Here is an 11,075-nt window from a genome sequence, read left to right as displayed (position 1 = left end):
AAACTTTTAAAGGTCCATCACTTATCCTTCCATTATGATGCACTTCACCCAGAGCCTTGCATGCAGTAAGTACTCAATAAATGAAAGTTCTTATTGTCATCACTGGTATTATCAATTTTATTACTTAATGTTTATGGCTGGGAATACAAAAGTAAAACTCCCTCCTGTCTTTGAGAATTCAGTCTAGTGAGAGGGAAAGAGGAGCAACAATGATAATAAAAAAATAATCTCTTATATTTGTTCGACTTTACAATTTACAAAGACTTTTATACCTACCATCTCACCAAACTCTCAAAACGACCCTGTGAAGAAGGCATTTTTTGTCCCATTTTACAGATAAGGAAACTGAGGCTCAGTGTGCTCAATGCTAGGCCCAGATATTGTAAAATAGGAACAAAATATAAAATAAAATATAATAATTTTAGGGGGAAACACCTTTTATTGAATTAACAGATGTGTTAAAAAGTAATCAAGTTTACTAATTACATAAGGCACGTAGACATACCTGTTGCCACTGAGTCGATTCCGACTCATGGCGACCCCATGTGTGTCAGAGTAGAACTGTGCTCCATAGGGTTTTCAGTGGCTCATTTTTTGGAACTAGATAGTCAGGGCTTTCTTTTGAGGCACCTCTGGGTGGACCTGAACCTCCAACCTTTTGATTAGCAGCCAAGCGCATTAACTGTTTGCATCACCCAGGGACTCCCTGTAAACATTAGCCTCGTTTTATTAAGGAATATATAAAATATGGCTTTTTCTGAGTTAAAAAACAAAAACAAGTCAGGCTTTTAAGAGCTCTCATTTATGGTGCAATGACTCTGTGCCGGGCAATTTTTATGCATTTTCTCTAATCTTTGCAACAACCCTGAAAGGTAGAAATGGTCAGCCCCCTTTCACAGATGAGAAAGCCGAGGCTCAGAGAGGTGAAGCTATTTGCCCAGGGTAACACAGCAAGGAGGAGACAGAGCCAGGGCTGGGACCCAGGCTCCAACACTCAGACTCCAGTTAAGAGCTGGAGCCAGGACTTGCTCCCACGTCAGCTTTGCCATGGAATACACTGCTGCTACTCCCAAAAAGCAAACACCCTTGTCTTGCCTCACTCCACAGAGCATGCTGAGTGGGCGGGAGCGTGGGCCGGCAGTCCTCCAAGGTAAGAGGGTTGGTTTCAGCCCATTTGGGAAGCAGCGCAGCATAGCATGGCCTTCTCAAACTGTGTGTGTCTGCGTGTTCATGTGTATGTGTGCAAGTGCATGCACACGTGTGACTCCGTGTGAAGTTGGCTGGGTGCTGGGCCTTGCAAAGCCATGTGATAAAAGTATGGTATGTCTTCTCGAAATGTCAATTTTACTCAAAGAAAAACTGAGGAGAGACATCATGATTTTATATCAAAGCACAGATGGCTATAGAATAGATGAGGACACAAACTTCACATGGTACGCTAAGATAATGACAGCTAGCATTTGGGGGGTTCTTATTATGTGCCAGGAGCCCTGGGGGGGGGGCAGTAGTTAAGGGCTGTGGCTGCTAACCAAAAGGCTGGCAGTTCGAATCCACCAGCTGCTCCCTGGAAACCCTCTGGGGCAGTTCTACTCTGTTCTATAGGGTCACCGTGAGTCAGAATCGACTTGACAGCAACGGGTTTGGTTTTGGTTTTATTATGTGCCAAGCATTAGTCTAAGGGTTCTAAATATTAATTTAATCCTCCCAACAATCGTGTATGGTGGGGCTTTTTTTAAATCTCCATTTTATAGATGTAGAAACTGAGAACAAAAGAAGTTAACTTGCCCAAGTTCACACAGCTGGTAAGTGGAGGCCTATGGGCACACACAGGCATTTCAGTAGCCAAATATTAGGACATCTGTCTTACTCATTGTTTGTTCAGTTGAAAGTCTGCAACACGATTTGCAGATGAGGATGAGACAAAGAAGCAGCTGGCATTCCCTTAATAAAATTATCAGCTCGGCCAACTGTAAGCAGCTCACCTGTGACAGGTACTCTACGTTCACTGTCTTATTTAATTCCCACAATAGCTCTATGAGAGCAGTACTATTGGGAGTTTTACAAATGAGAAACTGAGCTGAAAAGTGGTGTCACTTAGCTAGTCACATAGCTAAGAAGTGGAGAAACCAGGATTTGAGCACAGGTCTCTCTGATCTCAAAGGTGCTATTCTTAACCAGGATTGCACCACCTCTGGCCTCAGGGTCCTGTCCTCCCACCCCACGCTAACCCGACTATGCTTCTCTTCTAGAGAAGGGTGGTTTTGTAAGCGAGCTGGTTCTGACCTGCCTGAAGCTCTGTCCTTCCATCAGCTGAAAACACTCTTTCATGAAAGAATTGCAAATCCCAATAGCGAGACTGGGGAGCATTTCATTCCATGTGCATGGGATTGCCATGAGTCAGGGGTCAGCCTGACAGCAACTAACAACTGCAACAACATCTAACTGCAAAGCGTGTGTTTTTCACGTAATACCTGGGGCCCCTGCATCTTCGCTGTTTTGGAGGCTTGCATTTGTTTAAGTGGCTCAGTTGAGGTCCTCTCTCCAACAGTGGAGCCCTGGTGGCACAGTGGTTAAGAGCTCAGGCTGCTAACCAAAAGATAGGCAGTTTGAATCCACCAGCCGCTCCTTGGAAACCCTATGGGGCAGTTCTACTCTGTCCTGTAGGGTTGCTATGACTTGGAATTGACTCAATGGCAACAGGTTTTTTTGGAAGTTTTCTCCAACCGTAGTGCTGTACCGTAAAGCAGGGAGTGATTACCAAGGCTGAACCTCATGGCCCACTCTTTCAATGGCTGATTTTTCAGAAGTAGATTGCGAGGCCTTTCTTCTCAGGTGCCTTTGGTGGACTCGAACCGCCCACTTTTTAGCCGCCCAGCACATTAACTGTACCACCCAGGGACTCCTATAGTAACATTAGCTATCACTTCTTGAGTTTGTGCCATGTGCTGTCATGCTTCAAGGTGTTTTACATTCAGTTTCTCACTAAATCCTCACAGCAACCCTAGGTTATTCCCACATTGAACGGAGCAGACTGAGGCTCAGAGAAGTGAAGGAACTCATCCAAGACAGCAGAGCCTGGGAGTGGAGGGGCTGGGCTGGAGCCCTGCTTGTAGCCCCTGCACTATTGCTTAAGGCACCAGGCTGTCCTATGGATCAGGTGAAACGGATCCGAAGAGTCCAAACATGGATAAGCAGTCCAGAGATGCTATGATTGGATTGTGCCAACAACACTGCCACCCCAGAAAGATGAGGAAAGAATTATGTTAGGAATCTGACAAGCAAGCCCAGCAAACTTCAGTGGTTGGGGTCACCCAGCCCCTACCAAGTGCCAGGCACTTTACATACGTTATCTCATTTAATCATCACATCAATCATGTGAGGCAGGCTCTTTATGGTCCCCATTTTACACACGAAGAAACTCAGGCTCAGAAAGGATAAATAAGTTAACTATGATGATATGGAAGGATCCCTGGTGGCACAGTGGTTAAGTACTTGGCTACTAACCAAAAGATCTGCAGTTCGAATCCACCAGCCACTCTGTGGGAGAAAGATGAGGCAGTCTGCTCCTGTAAAGATTTACAGCCTTGGAAACCCTTTAGGACAGTTCTACTCTGCCCTACAGGGTCACTATGAGTCGGAATTCACCTAATGGCAATGGGTTATGATGACATAGCCAATAAATGACAAAGCTGAAATTTCAACTATGGTCAGTCTGATTCCCGCACTCACAGAAAGTACAAGAAGAGCTGCTGTGGCTGGGAGACACCACATGTTAGAATTCTGTTATCCACTGGTTTGCACAATTAAGAATCTACACCAGGAAAACAATACCATTTACAATAGCCCCTCCAAAGAAAAAAAACTTAGGAATAAATCCAACCAGGGATGTAAAAGACCTATACAAAGAAAACTACGAAACACTACTGCAAGAAACCAAAAAAGACCTACGTAAGTGAAAAAACATACCATCCTCATGGATAGGAAGACTCAACATTGTGAAAATGTCAATACTACCTGTGATGGTTAAGACTGTTAACTTGGCTGGGCCATGATTCTCAGTGTTTATATGTGATCATCCCATGATGGGATCCGCTGTGAGTAGCCAATCAGTTGAAAGGGAGTTTCCTTGGGCATGTGGCCTGCATTGGAATATAAGCAGACGTTCTGGCTTTTGCCTGCTCTGGATCCTGCAGCTGGCTCCTGTTCATATGACCTCTGGTTCTTGGGACTTGAGCTAGCAGCTTACCTGCTAATCTTGGGATTCGTCGATCGTCACAGCCTGTGAGCAAGAGCCCTGCTCTCCAACCTGCTGATCTGGGGTTCACCAGCCCCTGTGGCTACATGAATCAGAAGAAGCCTCTATCCTAATCCATGCACTTGGGACATTCCCGCCTCTACAATCATGTGAGCCATTTCCTTGATATAAATCTCTCTCTATATATATATGTATATGCTTTACTGGTTTTGCTTCTCTAGAGAACCCAGCTAAGACACTACCAAAGTGATCTACAGATATAATATAATCTTGACCCAAATTCCAACAGCATTCTTTAATGAGATAGAAAAACACAAATCACCAACTTTATATGGAAAGGAAGGAGGCCCTGGATAAGTTAGGCATTATTGAAGAAGAAGAACAAAGTAGGAGGCCTTACACTACCTGATCTCAGAACCTACTATACAGCTATGGTAGTCAAAACAGCCAGGTACTGGTACAACAACAGACACAGAGACCAATGAACAGAACCAAGAACCCAGACGTAAATCCATCTACCCATGGTCAGCTGATCTTTGACAAAGAGCCAAAGTCCATTAAGTGGGGAAAAGAAAGTCTCTTTAACAAATGGTGCCAGCAAAACTGGATGTCCATTCGAAAAAAATGAAACAGGGCTCATACCTCACACCATACACAAAAATGAACTCAAAATGGATGAAAGACCTAAATATAAAACCTAAAACTATAAAGATCGTGGAAGAAAAAATAGGGACAACACTAGGGGCTCTAGTACATGGCATAAATTGAATACCAAACATAATTTAAAATGCACAAATAGCAGAAGATGAACTAGATAAATGGAACCTCCTAAAAGTTAAACACTTGTGCTTATCAAAAGACTTCTCCAAAAGAGTAAAAAGAGAACCTACAGACTGGGGAAAAAAATTTGGCTATGACCTAGCTGACAAGGGTCTAATCTCTAAAATTTATAGAAAACTTCAAAACCCTAACAACAAAAAGACAATCCAATTAAAAAATGGGCAAAGGATATGAACAGACACTTCACCAAAGAGGACATTCAGAAAGCTAACAAACATGAGGAAATAATTGTGACCATTAGCCATTCAAAAAACAAAAACCCGTGGCCATTGAGTCGATTCTGACTCATAGCGACCCTATAAGACAGAGTAGAACTGCCCCATAGAGTTTCCAAGGAGCAGCTGGTGGATTCGAACGGCTGACCTTTTGGTTAGCAGCCTAGCTCTTAACCACTGTGCCACTAGGGCTCCCATTAGCCATTAGAGAGATGCAAATCAAAACTACAGTGAGATACCATCTCACCCCAACATTACAGGCACTAATTAAAAAAAAAAAAAAAGCAGAAAATAACAAATGCTGGAGAGGTTGTAGGGAGATTGTAACCGTAATATGCTGCTGGTGGGAATGTAAAATGGTACAACCACTATGGAAAACAGTATGGCATTTCCTTAAAAAGCTAGAAACAGAAATACCATATGACCCAGCAATCCCGCTCCTAGATATGTACCCTAAAGAAATAAGAGCCATGACACGAATATACATACGCACAGCCATGTTCACTGAAGCACTATTCACAATAGCAAAAAGATGGAAACAACCTAAGTGCCCATCAAGAGATGAATGGATTAACAAAGTGTGGTACATATGCACAATGGAATACTATGCAACGATAAAGAATAATGACAAATCTGTGAAACATCTCACAACATGGATGAATTTGGAGGACATTATGCTGAGTGAAATAAGTCAATCACAAAAGGACAAATATTGTATGACACCACTGTTATAAATAAACAAGGTTTACACACGGGGTGGGGGACAACTATTCTTTGATGGTTACCAGGGATGGCAGGGGGAGGGAGGGAAAATTACCAAACAGATAGAAGCACGTGTTAATATCGGTGAAGGCAAGGGCAATACACTATACAGGGGAAGTCAGCACAACATGACAAAGGCGTGGGAGGACACTGAGGGGTGAGGAATGAAAGAACAAAGGGCAACAATGGTAATTACTATAGCACAGACAATCCTGCAACAATATTATTAACAAACACTAATTTATGAGTGGATACATAGGTAGATAGGTATACCAAGAGGTGTAGGAGGGTATAAGGCAACACACCCACCTGCAGGTTTGGTGGTGGATATTTCTACATACTTAACTGTAGGTGCCACTTATATATTACTATAGACAACAGCACACAATGGCCACAGTCAGGACAACTTCTTAGACATAACCAAACACCTCACACCTCACAGGATGAAGTTCTTAGGCTCGAAGGTGAAGGACCACAGACTCAGTGGTCATCTATGTCAATTGGCACAACATAGTTCATAAAGTTCTGCATCCTACTTTGATAAGTAGCGTCTGGGGTCTTAAAAGCTTGTGAGTGGCCATCTAAGATACATCTATTGGTCTCTTACTGTCCAGAGCAAAGGAAAGTGAAGAAAACCAAAGACTCAAGGGAGCAATTAGTCCAAAGGACTAAGCGACCACATGAACCACAGCCTACACGACCCCTAGACCAGAAGAACTAGATGGTGCCCGACTACCACTACCGATCACTCTGACTGGGATCACAAAAGAAGGTCCTGTACAGAGTGGGAGAAAAATTGTAGAACAAAAAATAAAATTCACAAAAAAGACCAGACTTACTGGTCTGACAGAGACTGAAGGAACCCCGAGTATGGCCCTAAGACACCCTTCTGAACTGGAACTGAAGCCATTCCTGGAGACTACCTTTCAGCCAAACCATAGACAGACCCATAAAATAAACAATAACACCCAAGAGGAATGTGCTCCTTAGAACAATCAATTATACGAGATCAAAAGGGCGACATTTGCCCAAAAGCAAAGAAGAGAAGGCAGGAAGGGGTAGAAAATCAGGACAAACGGAAACGGGAACCTAGGTCGGAAATGGGGAGAGTGCTGACACATTGTGGGGAATGAAACTAATGTCATAGAACACTTTATGTACTAACTAGCTAATGGGGAACTAATCTGCTCTGTAAACTTTCACCTAATACGCAATAAAAAATTTTAAAAAACAAAGAACTAGATGGTGATATGATGATGATGACTGTTACAGGTTGAATCGTGTCCCTCAGAAAGATATGTTAAAGTCCTAACCCCCGGTACCTGTAAAAAGGTGACCTTGTTTGGAAACAGGGTCTTTGAAGATGTTATCAGTTAACATGAGGTCATACATTAGGAGCAGGGTGAGTCCTAATCCAATCTGAGTGGTGTCCTGATAAAACAGGAGAAGAGATACAGAGACAGACAGGAAAAAGGCCATGTGACATCAGAGTTATGCTACAGCTGCAAGCCAAGAACACCTGAGGCTACCAGAAGCTGAGAGATACAAGAAAGGATCACCCCTTAGAGCCTTCAGAGAGAACATGGCCCTGCTGACACCCTCAATTCTGACTTCTGGCCTCCAGAACTGTGAGATAATAAATTTCTGTTATTTAAAGCCACCTACTTTGTAATGTTTCATTATGGCAGCCTAGGAAACTAAAACAGTGATGACGAAGACGCTAGCACCTCCCGTCCTCCACTTCCTCTTGATAAAATTAAGAGTTGCAGACATCAAAAGTACTGAACGTAGAGGCCGTGTGTGGGAGACCTGGGCTCTGCCATTTACTCCAGAGTGACCTGTGGCTGGTCCCCTAATATCTGTGAGCCTCATAGGGATGAAACGATGGCAGCCCCCAGCTCCCTGGTACCATGTAGACTGTAAATGAATGGCCTCTTTTGAACACTTTCTTGCTGCTCTTTTTGAATCTAGAGTCAAATCTGCAATGGAAAAATGCCATTGACAGAATGTGAGACCAACATCTAGGGCCCTTGGGGTCCACCTGGATGAACACTCAGGGGAAGCTGGGATCAGGAACAGTGGACTGACTCTTCACACACCTAGGCCGACCACAAGACCTGCCAGGCCTCTGGCTCTGGTGGTGAAGGGACATGCGTGAGCGGGGAGGGGGCTGTCCTAATAGTCCCCACATCCTTGTCTCCTCCCCACATAATCTAGAATGGCTCCCGTATCGTATCCCGGCATGTCTTGAAAGCCTTTTTTTGATGCTAGAAACGGTGTAAGAAACAAAACAAGGTTCAGGAATGACCTGGATCAGTGAACGAACAGGTTATTCTGGGGAGTCCACTGTGCCCTGGGTACCCTCATTACCACACAATGCACACTTTTAGTCCCAAACCACTGCCAGCTGGCCAGCGACCACCTCGACTTAGGGTAATGCATTCCATATGTTTCCATAAGAATTCAGCTAAGCTTTTCCCCAGCAGTTCCTACAGTGTTCTCTCCAGAAAGCACCCCCTCCCCACCCTAGCTTCCAACTCGCACTTGGCCACTCTTGTTTCATTTGCCTCTAGTGAGTGAGGGCGGGAAGGGGCTGAGTGGGCAATGATAAGGAAGCAATGCTTTGGGGAATCACCATTCCCTGACCTCACATTTCCAGATCCTCAGGGCCAGGGGCTGTACGTCCACCAGCCCCTTGCAGTCCCTCTGCAAGAACTGAGTGAGCCCCTCAGCCACCCCGTCTCTAAAGTGGGAGTAACAGTCCCTGCTCAGGGTATCAAAAAGAGCCCTGTACAAGGAGGTAGGAGGCTTGGGTCTGAATCCTGGCTTGGCCACCAATTTGCTGTGTGTCCGTGAGCGGGCTCCTTCTGCTCTCTGGGCCACATTTATGACCTCAATGAGCTCTTCCATCATAGGATCACTATGAGTCAGCATCAACTTGACAGCAATGGGTTTTCTGGGCTCTTTAAAGTTTGCTGGGTGGCAAAAACAGTTTGAGCTCAGCTGGTAATCGAAACGTTGACGGTTCAAACTCACCCACGTGCCATGGAAGAAAAGGACTGGCGATCTGCTTCCATAAAGATTATAGCCAAGAGTCCCTGATAGAGCAGGAGAAAAGCGGGGTGCAGAACTCAAATTCTGGTAAAAAGACCAGACTTAATGGTATGACTGAGACTGGAGGGACCCCAGAAGACATGGCCCCCAGACTCTCTGTTAGCCCAAAACTAAAACTATTCCCAAGGCCAACTCTTCAGACAAAGATTAGATTGGACTATCAGACATAAAATGATACTCATGAAGAGTGTGCTTCTTAGCTCAAGTAGATACATGAGACTAAATGGGCAGAGAAGAAAAGGCAGAGAGGGAAAGGGGCTGGCTGAATGGACACAGGAAATCCAGGGTGGAAAGGAGGAGTTTGCGGTCACAGTATATGGAGAGCAATTAGGATCACATAACAATGTGTGTATAAATTTTTGTATGAGAAACTAACTTGAATTGTAAACTTTCACTCAAAGCACAATTAAAAAAAAAAAAAAAAAGATTACAGCCAAGGAAACCTTACGGAGCTGTTATACTCTGAAATACATGGGGTTGCCATGAGTCGGAATTGACTCAGTGCCATAAGACAGTAACAACGGTCCTTCCACTCCTCACAGGCTTTGGATTTATGAACAAATAACAGAAAGTACAGGGAAAAACAAAAGAAAGAAGCAATCCCATTGCCGTCCAGTTGATAGCAACTCTATAGGACAGAGTAGAACTGCCCCCATAGAGTTCCCAAGGAGCACCTGGTGGTTTCAAACAGCCAGCCTTTTGGTTAGCAGCCTTAGCACTTAACCACTACGACACCAGGGTTTCCACAGGGAAGACCTGTTATAAATGTGGGTGGCCAAGGTGGGGTCCCCAGGAAACCTAAGGCCCTACCCCTGGCAGTGCTGCCACCAGGTCCCTTTGACCTCAGTCTGGCCCAAAGAAGGCTTCTGCCTGCAGCATCTGAAACAAAGTAGGAGCAGGGTGATGGGGGTGAAGAACGGGTGTCCCCGGATGGAAGGGGGAGGGTATGGTCAGACCCAGCCATGGACGGTGTGAATTTGCATTCAGAGGGGTACTGAGGCTCCCCACTCCTTATCTGGCTTGTCAAAGGCTATCCCTAAATCCTGGTCACAGGATGACCTATTTATCCTGACCCTGACTGTCCACTGACGCTATCCAAAGACTGCCTCGCTAACCTTGGTCACTGACACTACCCACAGACCGACCCCCATACCCTGTTCCTCTAACTCCGGCTAAAGACTGACCGCTGCCAATTTCTACCCACACTCAGCCACCAACCGCCCCCCACAGTCCAACTGAACCCCAATTCTGGCCACACTCCGACCCTTCACCCTGCTATCAGAATGACCTCTGATCTCAGTCACAAAGCTACCCCTTGACCTTTCCACTGACCCCAAACACGAGAAACAGAACAATGTAATGCCAAACTCTGAACAAAATAGCGCATTAGCCAGGAGAAGGCTACGGGGACTGGGGTGGAGGGCGGGGGCTTCCCGGAGGACCCTATCGGGCCTTGGGCTGCACTCGGAAGGTCGGGGAGGCCTTGTGTGGGGCACATCGCAGGCGCTCGAGGAATGCGAGTGGCCTGAAAGAATGAAGGACGGAAGGAATGGGGTGCGATCCAGGCGGCCGCCCAGCCTGGGCAAAGCTGCCGAGGCAGGAAGCCGGGTGGGGGCGCGCCGCGGCCGCAGCAGCCGAGAGCAGCTGGGGGCAGCGGGAGAGCGGTGGGGTCAGCGACTCCACCGGGTGGGGGGCCCCCCCAGGCCGGGAAGCTGGGAACTGGGAGGCCGCCCTGCTGGCAGAGCGGCGGGGGCGCCGCGAGGCTCCGGATGGGTTGGGAGCCCCGCCCGCTGGCTGCGGAGGGAGCCGGAGCCAGAGCGGAGCCAGAGCTCAGACATCCGGGCGCCAGCGAACACCTGCGAGCGGCCCCCAGGGTCCGCGACGGGGGG

The sequence above is a fragment of the Trichechus manatus genome, unplaced genomic scaffold, assembly GCF_000243295.1.
Source record: "Trichechus manatus latirostris isolate Lorelei unplaced genomic scaffold, TriManLat1.0 scaffold00048, whole genome shotgun sequence".
Taxonomy (NCBI): Eukaryota; Metazoa; Chordata; class Mammalia; order Sirenia; family Trichechidae; genus Trichechus; species Trichechus manatus.
This window is presented reverse-complemented; position numbering follows the sequence as displayed.